This window comes from Zingiber officinale, chromosome 11A (assembly GCF_018446385.1).
Source record: "Zingiber officinale cultivar Zhangliang chromosome 11A, Zo_v1.1, whole genome shotgun sequence".
NCBI classification, from domain to species: Eukaryota; Viridiplantae; Streptophyta; class Magnoliopsida; order Zingiberales; family Zingiberaceae; genus Zingiber; species Zingiber officinale.
The window spans coordinates 18,022,958-18,036,657 of NC_056006.1; the positions used below are offsets into that span (position 1 = coordinate 18,022,958).

The 13,700-nt window shown below is 32.6% G+C and overlaps 2 non-coding genes across 2 annotated transcripts; both read left to right on the top strand.

The window, feature by feature from the left end:
* The first annotated feature begins 3,038 nt into the window (after nucleotides 1-3,038).
* On the top strand, nucleotides 3,039-3,111 carry TRNAA-UGC. Its single transcript has one exon. It is a non-coding gene; the product is annotated as a tRNA-Ala (tRNA).
* A 10,316-nt stretch (nucleotides 3,112-13,427) lies between these two features.
* On the top strand, nucleotides 13,428-13,500 carry TRNAA-UGC. Its single transcript has one exon. It is a non-coding gene; the product is annotated as a tRNA-Ala (tRNA).
* The last annotated feature ends 200 nt before the right edge of the window (nucleotides 13,501-13,700 follow it).

A 13,700-nucleotide genomic window follows, 5' to 3' on the forward strand; every position in this document is an offset into this window, starting at 1 on the left:
ATGCCTTTTGATAGAAAAAATCAAAATAGGACAGATGAAATTCCAAAAATAAAACATCGTCAATTATTATTATTATTTTTACAAAGTTACATCATCTTTCAGCGAATTTAATCAAAATTATTTAAAATATTCTATAGTGAAAACATTCTCTTCACAATATAAACCATTTAGAGTGTTCTTATTAATATTTAAATAATATAAAAAGTTAATACCTCAATGTCAATAAGGAAATGTAGCTCAAATGGTAGAGCGCTAGTTATGCATACGAGAGGCACGGAAACCTCAGGCTACTGAGTCACTCAATGTTTTTGAAAGGTGATGATCTTCTCATCTCAACTCATTTTCTGATTTTGTGTTTTTTTCTCCATTCTTTTTTATTTTCTGAATTGATTTAGAGTCAAAGTGATGATCGATCATTTAGATTTCATTGCAATTTCGTGTTATCTCCATCTGATCTCTTTTATTTCTACTCAACATTCCTATTTGCAATCAAATATTGCTGAATTTTCAGGAGGAAGGAACTACACTCACTCATTCAAAGGATTTTTTTTTTACTATATAAGTTTCCCAATTCCATCATTGAAGCATCACCTAATGATTCTTCAAACAGGTAATCTTTCTTTCTGATTAGGGTTTTATACTATGAGACTCTAATAAATGCTAAGATTTATGATGACTTATTTTAGTTTTTTTTCCCTCCGATACTATCATAATTCAGTATGTCTTGCTCTGTAACAGAGATTTCTGCTATAATATTCAAAATCAAACAGTAAGTTGGCGATTAAGCAATGCCAATGGAAATGCTTAGCCAGAAAACAAGATTTACATGTTTAGAGCTACACATGATTAACTTGCTGCAAAGAGAAAATTAAACAACTTTTAGGTCATCTCTTCCAGGATTTTTTTTTTTTTAAAAAAAAAGGGAAGCAAAAGACTGTAGGAATACGGATTTTACATATGAAGTGAAAAATTAAAATTGAAAATAATTATTATATATTAATTATTAAATTAATAATTTATTAAATAAAACTAATATATATTATTAATAAATTAATTAATATGTATATTATAAATATATATTTAAGATAGTAGTATATAAATGTATATTATAAATAAAGATAATAAATAGAAAATGTAAATAATGATGTGAGAATTAGTGAGACCTAATACAAAATTATTTTGTGGGTTTATGATTGTGGGGGAGAGGTTTATAAAAGTTGTGGGTTTTTTTTTTTTTTACTTTTGATGTGGCAGTGATGTGACACAGTAGTTCCTAAAATGAAGTTAGGTTTATAGGTTCAGGATTGTTGTTACCCTAAGTGTACGGTTAAATTTGACCCATTTGGACTTTCCTCTTGCCAACATTCTAGTTGGACTTTTGTTTATCAAGTGTCTTATTCTCCTTGATCCACTTAGATTTTTCCCATACCAACTTTCTCGTTTGACTTTAGATCACCAAGTGTCTAGTCCTGTTTAACCCACTTAGACTTTTTCCTTAGCAAACTTCAATTGGATTTTCGATCACCAAGTGTCCGGTCCATCTCGACCCACTTAGACTTTTCTCTTGCCAACCTTCTGTTGGACTTTCGATCAACAAATATTCCATTAACCTTTGATCCATTTGGACTTTTCTCTTGTGCTAAGTGTCTGGTCTTCCGTGACCCACTTAGACTTCTCGTCCGTGTTAAGCATTTGTTTCTCCGTAACCAACTTGAACTTTCTCTTGCCAACTTTCCATTGAAATTTTAATATAATCAAGCATTTGGTCAACTTTGACCTACTTAATTTTTCTATCACATATTGTTAAATATCAAAAATTTAAACTCGAGTTAATCTAAACTTGATCAAATTGATTAATCTTAACCCGAGATCAATTGCTTTAATATATTTTAGATTAACTTTTCTTTTTCTAGTGTTCATGTTTGGGACTAGGCAATTTCAATAACTAGTAGGATGAATAAAAATAAAATTTATAATTTTATTATAATTGATATTTTTCAATTTTTTAGTAATTGTATAGTAATCATAGTATTAATTTTATTATGTCAGAAATAAAGATCTAAAATAAATTTACCCAACCAAATAGACGTTAGTACTTCGAATTCATTAAAATATGGATGATTTATAATTTATTTCCTTAAAATAAGGAGTATATTGATGGTTAGAAATTAAACGACTGTTCCTAATTATTTATATGGTTAAAAAGATGTCTTTAGCTATGGTGTAATGGTAGGGTATCCAAGTTGTCATGATCTCCCACTATAGTGAATTTGTCAAATTTTTTCTCCAAATCGAGCGCTTCTCAATTTATCCTAGCGGTCGATGGGAAAATTCTGTAGGACCGAATCGATCACCATAGAGCTAGCTGAGTTTATCAAGTTTTTTATATGATTAAAAAGATACTCTTTTTTAAAAAATATAATTTAATATTTAAAATCCTCTTTTATACTTTTTTGAATTAGTTTTAAAAATAATAATTTTTGATTTGATATATTATGTGTCTCATTATTTAATCCAAATTTAAAATTATGGTCGCTCAAAATTTATCTAACATTCACATTGTAGATGATTTCATGACTATTTCAATTGTATAGCAGCTATAAAACCGTAGCTATTACAAATATGTAACAACTTAATTGTAATAACTATAAAATCGTAACTATTACAACTGCGTATTAAATTTGAGTTTGTAACTACTACAACACACATTCGGTTCATAATTTAAGACAAAAAATATAGACAAGAAATAATAATGAGAATAATATATTGGAGGATAGTTAAATAATTATACACCTGAGTTTAATATATTTTTGATAAAAATAAAATAAATCAAGATCAGACACAATCGTCGTGATTCAAAAACTAAAAGCATTTATTATTATTATAATTTTTACAAAGTTACATTACCTTTAAGCGAATTTAATAAAATTTATTTTAAATATTCTAGTTTGAAAACATTCTTTTCGTAATATAAATCATTAAAAGTGTTCTTATTAATATTTAAATAATAAATAAAATCAATATATAAATGTTAATAAGGGGATGTAGCTCAAATGGTAGAGCGCTCGCTTTGCATGCGAGAGGCACGGGGTTCGATCCCCTGCATTTCCATTTCCTTTTTGTTTACCTTCTCCATTTAATCTTAATTTGTTAGCCCCTTTTTGCACATATCGCACATTGCATCCCCGAAAACCTTAGCTGTTGAATCGCTCTATGTTTTTTAAGGGTGATGATCATGTCAGCTGATTCCTATTTTGTGTTTCTCCTTTTTTTTTTTTTTTTTTTTTTTTGTTTTCTAAATTGATTTAGAGTCAAAGTGATGATTGATCATTTAGATTTCATTACAATTTTGTATTAGCTCCATCTTATCTCTTTTATTTCTACTCAATATTCCTATTTGCAATCAAATATTGATGATTTTTCCAGAGGAAAGAACTACACTCACTCATTCAAAGGATTTTTTTTCTATATAAGTTTCCCAATTCCCTCATCGAAGCATCACCCAGTGATTATGCAAATAGATAATCTTTCTTTCTAATTAGGGTTTTATACTATTAGACTCTAATATTTGTTAAGATTTAGGGTGGCTTATTTTTGTTTGCTTTCACTCCGATACTATCGTAATTCACTATGTCTTGCTCTGTAATAGAGATTTCTGATAATATTCAAAATTCAACAACAAGTTGGTGATTAGGTAATGAAAATGGAAATACTTAGCTAGAAAACAAGATTTACATGTTTAGAGCTGCACGCGATTAACTTGCTGCAAAGAGAAAATTAAACATCTTTCAGGTCATTTCTTCCAGATTTTTTTTTTTAAAAAAAAGGGAAGCAAGAGACTTTAGGAATACAGATTTTACATATGAAATGAAAATTAAAATTGAAGATAATTATTATATATTAATTAATAAATTATTAATTTATTTAATAAAACTAATATATATTATTAATAAATTAATTAATATATATATTATAAATATAATTTATGATAGTATATAAATGAATATTATAAATACAGATAGTAAATAGAAAATCTAAATAAAGATGTGTGAATTAGTGGGAGTAAATATAAAATTATTTTTTGCGTTAATGATTGTTGGGAGAGGTTTATAAAAGTTGTGGGTTTTTTTTTTTTTGTACTTTTGATATTGCAGTGATGTGGTGCAGTAGTTCCCATAATGAAGTTGGGTTTATAGGTTCAGAGTTGCGGCTACCCTAAGTGTATAGTTAAATTTGACCCATTTGGACTTTCCTCTTGCCAACCTTCCAGTTGGACTTTTGTTCATCAAGTGTCTTGTTCTTCTTGACCCACTTGGTCTTTTCCCTTACCAGCCTTCTCGTTTGACTTTCGATCACCAAGTGTCCGATCCTCCTTAACCCACTTAGACTTTTTCCTTGGCAAACTTCAGTTGGACTTTCGATCACTAAGTGTCCGGTCCTCCTCGACCCACTTTGATTTTTCTCTTGCCAACCTTCTGTTGGACTTCCGATCAACAAATATCCAATTAACCTTTGACCCATTTGGACTTTTCTCTTGTGCTAAGTATCTGGTTTTCCGTGACCCATTTAGTTCTCGTCCGTGTTAAGCATTTGTTTCTCCGTAACCAATTTGAACTTTTCTTTTGCCAACTTTTCATTGGACTTTTAATATAATCAAGTATTCGATCAACTTTGACCTACTTAACTTCTCTATCACATATTGTTAAATATCGAAATTTAAACTCGAGCTAATCCAAACTTGATCAAATTAATTAATCTTAACCCGAGATCGATTGTTTTAATATATATTAGATTAACTTTTTTTCTTTCCAATGTTCATGTTTTGGGCTAAGCAATTTCAATAACTAGTAGGATGAATAAAAATAAATTTTATAATTTTATTATAATAGATATTTTTTCAATTTTTTTAGTAATTGTATAGTAATCATAGTATTAATTTTATTATGTCAGAAATAAAGATCTAAAATAAATTTACCCAACCAAATAGACCTTAGTACTTTGAATTCATCAAAATATGGATGATTTATAATTTATTTTATTAAAATAAGGAGTATATTGATGGTCAGAAATTAAATGAGTGTTCCTAATTTTTTATATGGTTAAAAAGATGTCTCAAGCTATGGTGCAATGACAGAGTATCCAAGTTATCATGATCCCCTACTATAGTGAATTTGTAGAATTTTTTTCTCCAAATCGAGCACTTTCCAATTTATCCTAGCGGTCGATGGAAAAATTATGTAGGATCGAATCGATCACCTCAAAGCTGTTGGTGCGGGAAGCATCTAACGATCGAACCTGAGTTTTGATAATGGCAAAGGATTCAAAGTTAAGGTGTGTTGTGATCTAACATGTTGAATGAGTATTTCAGGAAAAGTCCTAACTGCGGTTAGGCAGGTGAAAAACCCTAGGGGGTGGTAACCCTAGGTCCTAGGGGGTGGAAACCCTAGGTGGAGAAAAGTCCTAGCTGCGGTTAGGCAAAGGGAAAAACCCTAGGGGGTGGTAACCCTAGGTCATAGGGGGTAGTAACCCTATGCGGAAAGTCTTGGCAGGTCGGTGGCTTCAGGCAAAAGTCCTAGGGGGTGGTAACCCTAGGTGGAAAGTCCTGGTGTCGCGAACCAGGTGAAAGTCTGGACTAGCCGGGAAGCGGATGTCCAGCAGAAAGTCCGGAAGCGTCGAATGCTGAGCAAAAGTCCAGTCGATCTGGAGGATCGCACTGGCAACAGGTAAATCTCCTGAGTGGAGTAGGTGAGGGCGCGTTCCCCGTAGAGGGAACAGTAGGCGTCGAGTCGACCTAGGGTTTCCGGTTGGAAACCCGAAGTCAGGCTTGGATAGTCCGAAGACTATCATTATCACTTCTATTATGTTTCTGTGCTAACTTTGTTTTGCAAGGTATGTGTTTGGGACTAACACATTTTGCAGGAACAAAGGAGCAAGTTACAACTCGGATGAACAGTGTCCGAGGCGCCTCCATGGAGCTTGGAGGCGCCTCGAGTGCAAACCAGGAAAAGCCAGCGCAGAAGGTTGGAGGCGCCTTAGATGAAGATTCAAGGCGCCTTGGGTCGAAGGTTGAAGGCGCCTTGGGTAGGCTGAAGGCGCCTTGAACTGGATGAAGTTCGACCAAGTCTGTGCTGATCTCCGCGGGTGACTCGGCCTGTTTAAGGCGCCTTGAAGGGCTTCAAGGCGCCTTGAACACCCTTTATAAGGGATCTCGAGCAGCAGCACCAGAACAACAAGTTCCAAGCCTTCTTAACTCAACGTGCTGCTCCGAAAGACTCCCGGAAGTGCTGCTACACGTCTATGATGACCCAGAGCTCCAAGATTCCTCTTTTTCATCGTCGGTATAGATTTCTTTTATCGCATCTCTTGTAATACTTAGTCTGTAATAATCGAGCTTATAGTTGTTGCCCACCGGAAGCGATCAAGGATCGCGGGCCTTCGAGTAGGAGTCGCCTTAGGCTCCGAACGAAGTAAATTCCTCTGTGTTTGTGTGTTTGCTTTTTATTCCGCTGCATCTTAATTAATCGAGTGTTTTACAAATCGAACGATTTAGCCACGAGTGCTATTCACCCCCCCCCCCTCTAGCACATCTCGATCCAACAATTGGTATCAGAGCGGGGTCGCTTCGAATAGGTGAAACCACCATTCAAGCATTTCTTTTGTGGCTTTGTCGTGTTTATAGGGTAAAAATAAAACCTTACGCCTTTCGTTTTTTTCCCTCCAAAATTATTTTCGAAAAATACATTTTCATCCTTTCACGATTTATTAGTATTGATAAAATATTGAATTTGACAAAATTTGAAATAATATTTTTAAATATTTTTTAATATTATTTTATTATTTTTTCTTGAAACTCGTAAATTTCTTTTTCTATCCTTCTACCACACTACTAATCCAGGATTAAGTCCTGGGACAAGTTTTTTGCTCATTTTTTCGTGCAAGATTCAATGGCTCTCCAAGAAGGCTATAGCACCACTCGACCACCGCTCTTCTCCGGAGAAGACTTCGGCTACTGGAAAGCCCAAATGGAGTCGTACCTACAAACCGAGTTTGATGTCTGGATGATCACCAAGACCGGGCTCGAAATACCAACTGACGGTGCTGGCAAGCCACTACCATACGAGAACTGGGATGCGAACCTTATCAAAAAGGTAGAAGCAAACGCAAAAGCAACGTATACACTTCTGTGCGGCTTAACGAATAAGGAGCTGAATCGCGCCGGCCCATTCTCAAGCGCCAGGGAGCTGTGGGAGAATCTGATTCAGTTACACGAAGGTACCGAAGTAAGTAAGCATAATTTAATAGACGATTTATTTGAATTAGATGAACAGTATGATACTACTTCGGTCGAGGAAGGTATTACATTGGTTGCAGGTACAAGCAAGACAGAGGAAGCTAGAAAGAAAAAGACGAAGAAAGTGTTAAAGGCAACATGGTCCGAGTCATCAGACGAATCTGAATCCGATGAAGAAGAACAAGCAAGCCTCCTCGCTCTACCAGTACTAGCACATGTTGTTGAAACAGAGTCCGAGTTCGAGTCCGATTCAGAGACCGAGAGCGAATCAGACACCGAGTCCAAGCGAAGCCACGGATCCGCATCCGTTTCCGAAGGACCAAAACCCACAGTAAGTGCTTTAATGTCTAGTATTAACTTAGATGACTCGCAAAATTTAATTCCATACTTGCTTAAGAAGTTGGCTAAATCCAACGTCCGGGTTAAGTCGCTCCAAAAGGAGGTAACAACCCTTAAGGAAGCGACTGACTCGAGTTCTTTAACTGAGTCAGTTCAAATTGGAAGTTCAACTCAAGTCCAACAACTTGAGGAAGAAAATTCCAATCTGAAAGCTCAAATTAGAGAACTCAAGAACACGTTGGAATGGTTCACCTTGGGTTCCAAGAATCTGGATCTGATTCTTGGAAAACAGCGAGCCGTTTACAACAAAGCCGGACTTGGATTTAAGACCAAAACGAAATACAAATCGTATTTATCATTAGTTAATAGAAATAATATAAAGGTAGTCCAAGCATGGGTCCCCAAGTCCAAATTGATCAATCAAGTTGGACTTGGCCAATACTGGGTTCCAAAGGATCAAATACACTACCTCGATAGACCATATCGAGGCCATGATCCAGGGGGAGCAAAAAGAAAAACGATATTAATCAAACCAACTTAATTCGAAATTAAAATTAAATTCAAAATTCAAATTACAAATTCTAAATTCAAAATTCAAATTACAAATTCTAAATTCAAAATTCAAAAATCAAATTACAAATTCTAAATTCAAAATTCAAAAATCAAATTACAAATTCTAAATTCGAAATTAAAACAAAATTCTAAATCAAATTCGAAATTCTAAATTCAAAATTCTAAATCAAAAATTCAAATTCAAAATTCAAATTTAATTTAAATTTGAAATTCTAAATTCGAAATTCTAAATCAAAAATTCGAAATTCTAAATCAAATTCGAAATTCTAAATTCTAAATTCTAAATCAAAAATTCGAAATTCTAAATCAAATTCGAAATTCTAAATTCGAAATTCTAATTCAAAATTCTAAATCAAATTCGAAATTCTAAATTCGAAATTCTAAATCAAAAATTCAAATTCAAAATTCAAATTTAATTTAAATTCGAAATTCTAAATTCGAAATTCTAAATCAAAAATTCGAAATTCTAAATCAAATTCGAAATTCTAAATTCGAAATTCTAAATTCAAAAATAGATGGTGGATCCAAACTAGCTGGCACCTCCAACTGAACTACCCGACAGGGTAACTGAACCTAATTTACCCGAAATGGGTAAAACAAGAGTAGATTACCCGGCAGGGTAATTAAGGATAGTTTAAAAAGGGCTGAGTTTAACTTTAACCACAGTACCGGTGAAGTTTTTGGATGATAGTACGTTAGGGAAACTTGGGCATCGCATGTCTAGGAAGATATGGCTTCGACCTGGTGCATTTGGCCAAGTGGAACTGACCGAAGCTACCCTTAAATGGATCCTAACTAGTTAGACCAGGCTTTAGTATTAAGTTTAATGGGTAGGACTATTTGGGAAACCTCGAAGGTATGGTTACTTTAATGAGTTCCTTGTGACTCACCATAGCCCAGAAGTTTATCCAAAGAATGCTTACTTGTTGAACCCAAAGCTAAACCTGAATCTAACACAAAGTTAAACCTTACCCCAAAATTCAACCATAATTCATCTCACAACAATTATAGGGTTCCCTGATTGACAATTTAGATCGAGTGAGATGACTAAGGAATTAAAAGTTCAAATTCAAAATTAAATTCGTAATTAATATCATGTTTTTTTTAATGAAATCAATTTAAAATTTATTTGAAAAACCTTTTTAAAAATCATTTCAAAATCTTTTAAAATTTATTTGTAAATTTTTTTAAAATTTATTTGAAAAATCTTTTTTAAAAAAAATCATTTCAAAATCTTTTAAAATTTATTTGTAAATTCTTTTAAAATTTATTTGAAAAATCTTTTTTTAAAAAAAACATTTCAAAATCTTTTAAAATTTATTTGTAAATTCTTTTAAAATTTATTTCAAAATTTATTCAAAATCTTTTAAAAATCTATTTCAAAAATCTTTGAAAAATCATTTCAAAATCATTTTAAAATTATTTCAAAATCTTTTAAAAATCTATTTCAAAAATCTTTCAAAATTATTTCAAAATCTTTTAAAAATCTATTTCAAAAATCTTTCAAAATTATTTCAAAATCAATTTAAAATCTTTCAAAATCAATTTAAAATCTTTCAAAATCAATTTAAAATCTTTTCAAAATCATTTTAAAAATCTTTTAAAAATCTTTCAAAATCATTTCAAAAATCTTTCAAAATCATTTTAAAATCATTTTAAAAAATCTTTTCAAAATTCTTTTAAAATCTTTTCAAAATCATTTTAAAATCTTTTAAAATATTTGAAAAATCATTTCAAAATCATTTTAAAATTATTCAAAATCTTTTAAAAATTTATTTCAAAAATCTTTGAAAAATCATTTCAAAATCATTTTAAACTTAATTTCAAAAATCTTTGAAAAATCATTTCTAAATCATTTTAAAATTATTTCAAAATCCCTGAAAAATCATTCCAAAATCATTTAAACTTTTTCAAAATATTAATCAATTAATTTCAGAATATTATTCAATTAATTTCAAAATATTAAAAGGGTTTAAAAATCTTTTCTTCTCAAATCATATTATGACTGTAAATGTTAACTCCAATTAATTTTCACTATAGTCTTCAAGTTTAATATTTACTAATTTGAAATTCAAACTTATATTTTCAATAATCTTAATTGACAAAGTTTATTTTATCTGACACTTACTCATACGCCAAACATGCCTGAAAACCTAGAATGAGTGAGATAAAAAATTCAACAAAATATAAAAGACTCATTATATTTTTGGACTCTAGGACTCTAGGACTCTAGGACTCATTATAGGGATTCATGTTTGCATTAGTTAAGGGGGAGTGAACGTAGTCAAACTAATTATCAAGTTTCTATTGAAGAGCTTTTCAAATTTAATTAAATATCTTTTGAAAAAACTTTTCAAATAGAAATATTTAGATTTAGCATGCTTGTGATTTAGGGCTCTGATACCTAATCAAATCAAATTTAAAATTTAATTAACTTGACTCATACTTGGACTTAACGACAAACTGAATTTAACTTAACTAAACATTTAGCTACTCCCTCTTTGCTAACAAAAGACTTTAAACTAAATATCTTTCAAACTTGAGAATGTTTTTAAGCTAAAATACTTAAAACTTTAGCTACATTTTCTAACTTTTACATCTTTTCAAAATCACCCTTGAAGACTCCTTCAAAAGTCAAGTTTGCAAAAGGCTTAGCTAAGTGATTTCTATAACAATGAAAATTAAAAGCTAAGTCAATGTTTCAAAAGAAAAATTCTTATTTTTTAATTTTTATTTCACTTAGCAAAAAGTTAAACAATGAAAATTAATTATAACAAAGCTAAGTGTTATAAAAGCTATTTCAAATTTTTCTAAGTATTACTAGTGTTTAAAAATTTCATATTTTTTTTAAAAAGGTGATAAATTTTCAAATCTTGTCTACTCTTATCCCTCTTTAAAAAGTTAAGCATCAAACTAACTTGCTCTTCTGAAAAATTCAAACTTCTTTCACACTGGTATATTTTGATATATGGCAAAGGGGGAGAGTAGGAAAATTCAAAAGTAGGAAAATTCAAAAAACAAAAAGGAGGGCTTTTATTAAGGGGGAGTTTAGTATTACAAAGTTAAAAGTGAAAATTCAAAAAACAAAAAGGAGGGCTTTTATTAAGGGGGAGTTTAGTATTACAAAGTTAAAAGTTTCCAGCTTAACTGTGCTGTGCTTGCATTTAAAGTTTACTTACTTAAGCTTGGTTAAAACTTAATGCATCTATTTGTTATCGCATGTTTTTTTTACTTAACTTTGAATTTGGGTTGCCATAATCAAAAAGGGAGAGATTGTTGGTGCGGGAAGCATCTAACGATCGAACCTGAGTTTTGATAATGGCAAAGGATTCAAAGTTAAGGTGTGTTGTGATCTAACATGTTGAATGAGTATTTCAGGAAAAGTCCTAACTGCGGTTAGGCAGGTGAAAAACCCTAGGGGGTGGTAACCCTAGGTCCTAGGGGGTGGAAACCCTAGGTGGAGAAAAGTCCTAGCTGCGGTTAGGCAAAGGGAAAAACCCTAGGGGGTGGTAACCCTAGGTCATAGGGGGTGGTAACCCTATGCGGAAAGTGTTCGGTGGCCAAATAATGTTGAAGTCGTAAGGTGGTGAAATAATCTTATTGGAATGTGTGAAATCTGTAGAAAGGGCGGGATGTAAGTGGAGCTCGTAAGCGTCGAATGCTGAGCAAAAGTCCAGTCGATCTGGAGGATCGCACTGGCAACAGGTAAATCTCCTGAGTGGAGTAGGTGAGGACGCGTTCCCCGTAGAGGGAACAGTAGGCGTCGAGTCAACCTAGGGTTTCCGGTTGGAAACCCGAAGTCAGGCTTGGATAGTCCGGAGACTATCATTATCACTTCTATTATGTTTCTGTGCTAACTTTGTTTTGCAGGGTATGTGTTTGGGACTAACACATTTTGCAGGAACAAAGGAACAAGTTACAACTCGGATGAACAGTGTCCGAGGCGCCTCCATGGAGCTTGGAGGCGCCTCGGGTGCAAACCAGGAAAAGCCAGCGCAGAAGGTTGGAGGCGCCTTGGGTAGGCTGAAGGCGCCTTGAACTGGATGAAGTTCGACCAATTCTGTGCTGATCTCCGCGGGTGACTCGGCCTGTTTAAGGCGCCTTGAAGGGTTTCAAGGCGCCTTGAACACCCTTTATAAGGGATCTCGAGCAGCAGCACCAGAACAACAAGTTCCAAGCCTTCTTAACTCAACGTGCTGCTCCGAAAGACTCCCGGAAGTGCTGCTACACGTCTACGACGACCCAGAGCTCCAAGATTCCTCTTTTTCGTCGTCGGTATAGATTTCTTTTATCGCATCTCTTGTAATACTTAGTCTGTAATAATCGAGCTTATAGTTGTTGCCCACCGGAAGCGATCAAGGATCGCGGGCCTTCGAGTAGGAGTCGCCTTAGGCTCCGAACGAAGTAAATTCCTCTGTGTTTGTGTGTTTGCTTTTTATTCCGTTGCGTCTTAATTAATCGAGTGTTTTACAAATCGAACGATTTAGCCACAAGTGCTATTCACCCCCCCCCCCTCTAGCACATCTCGATCCAACAAAAGCTAGCTGGGTTTATCAATTTTTTTATATGATTAAATAGATACTCTCTTTTAAAAAATATAATTTAATGTTTAAAATCCTCTTTTATACTCTTTTTTGAATTAGTTTTAAAAATAATAAATTTTGATTTGATATAATATGAGTCTCATTATTTAATCCAAATTAAAAATTATGGTCGCTCAAAATTTACATAACATTCACATTATAGATGATTTCATAACTGTTTCAATTGTATAGCAGCTATAAAATTATAGCTATTACAAATATGTAATAACTCAATTGTAACAACTATAAAATCATAACTATTACAACTATGTATTAAATTTGAGTTTGTAACTAATACAACACACATTCGGTTCATAATTTAAGATAGAAAATATAGATAAAAAATAATAATGAGAATAATACATTGGAGAATAGTCAAATAATTATACACCTGAGTTTAATATATTTTTTTGATAAAAGTAAAATAAATCAAGATCGGACACAATCATCGTGATTCAAAATCTAAAAGCATTTATTATTATTATTATAATTTTAACAAAGTTACATTACCTTTAAGCGAATTTAATAAAAATTATTTTAAATATTCTAGTTTGAAAACATTCTTTTCATAATATAAATCATTAAGAGTGTTCTTATTAATATTTAAATAATATATAAAATCAATATATTAATATCAATAAGGGGATGTAGCTCAAATGGTAGAGCGCTCGCTTTGCATGCGAGAGGCACGGGGTTCGATCCCCCGCATCTCCATTTTCTTTTTGTTTACCTTCTTATCCGCCTAACCCTAATGTGTTAGCCCATTTTTGCAAGTATCGCACATTGCATCCGATGCCCAAAATCTCAGCGCTCTATGTTTTTGAAGGGTGATGACCATCTCAGCTCATTCCTATTTTGCGTTTCTCATTTCTTTTTTTGTTTTCTGAATTGATTTAGAGTCAAAGTGATGATTG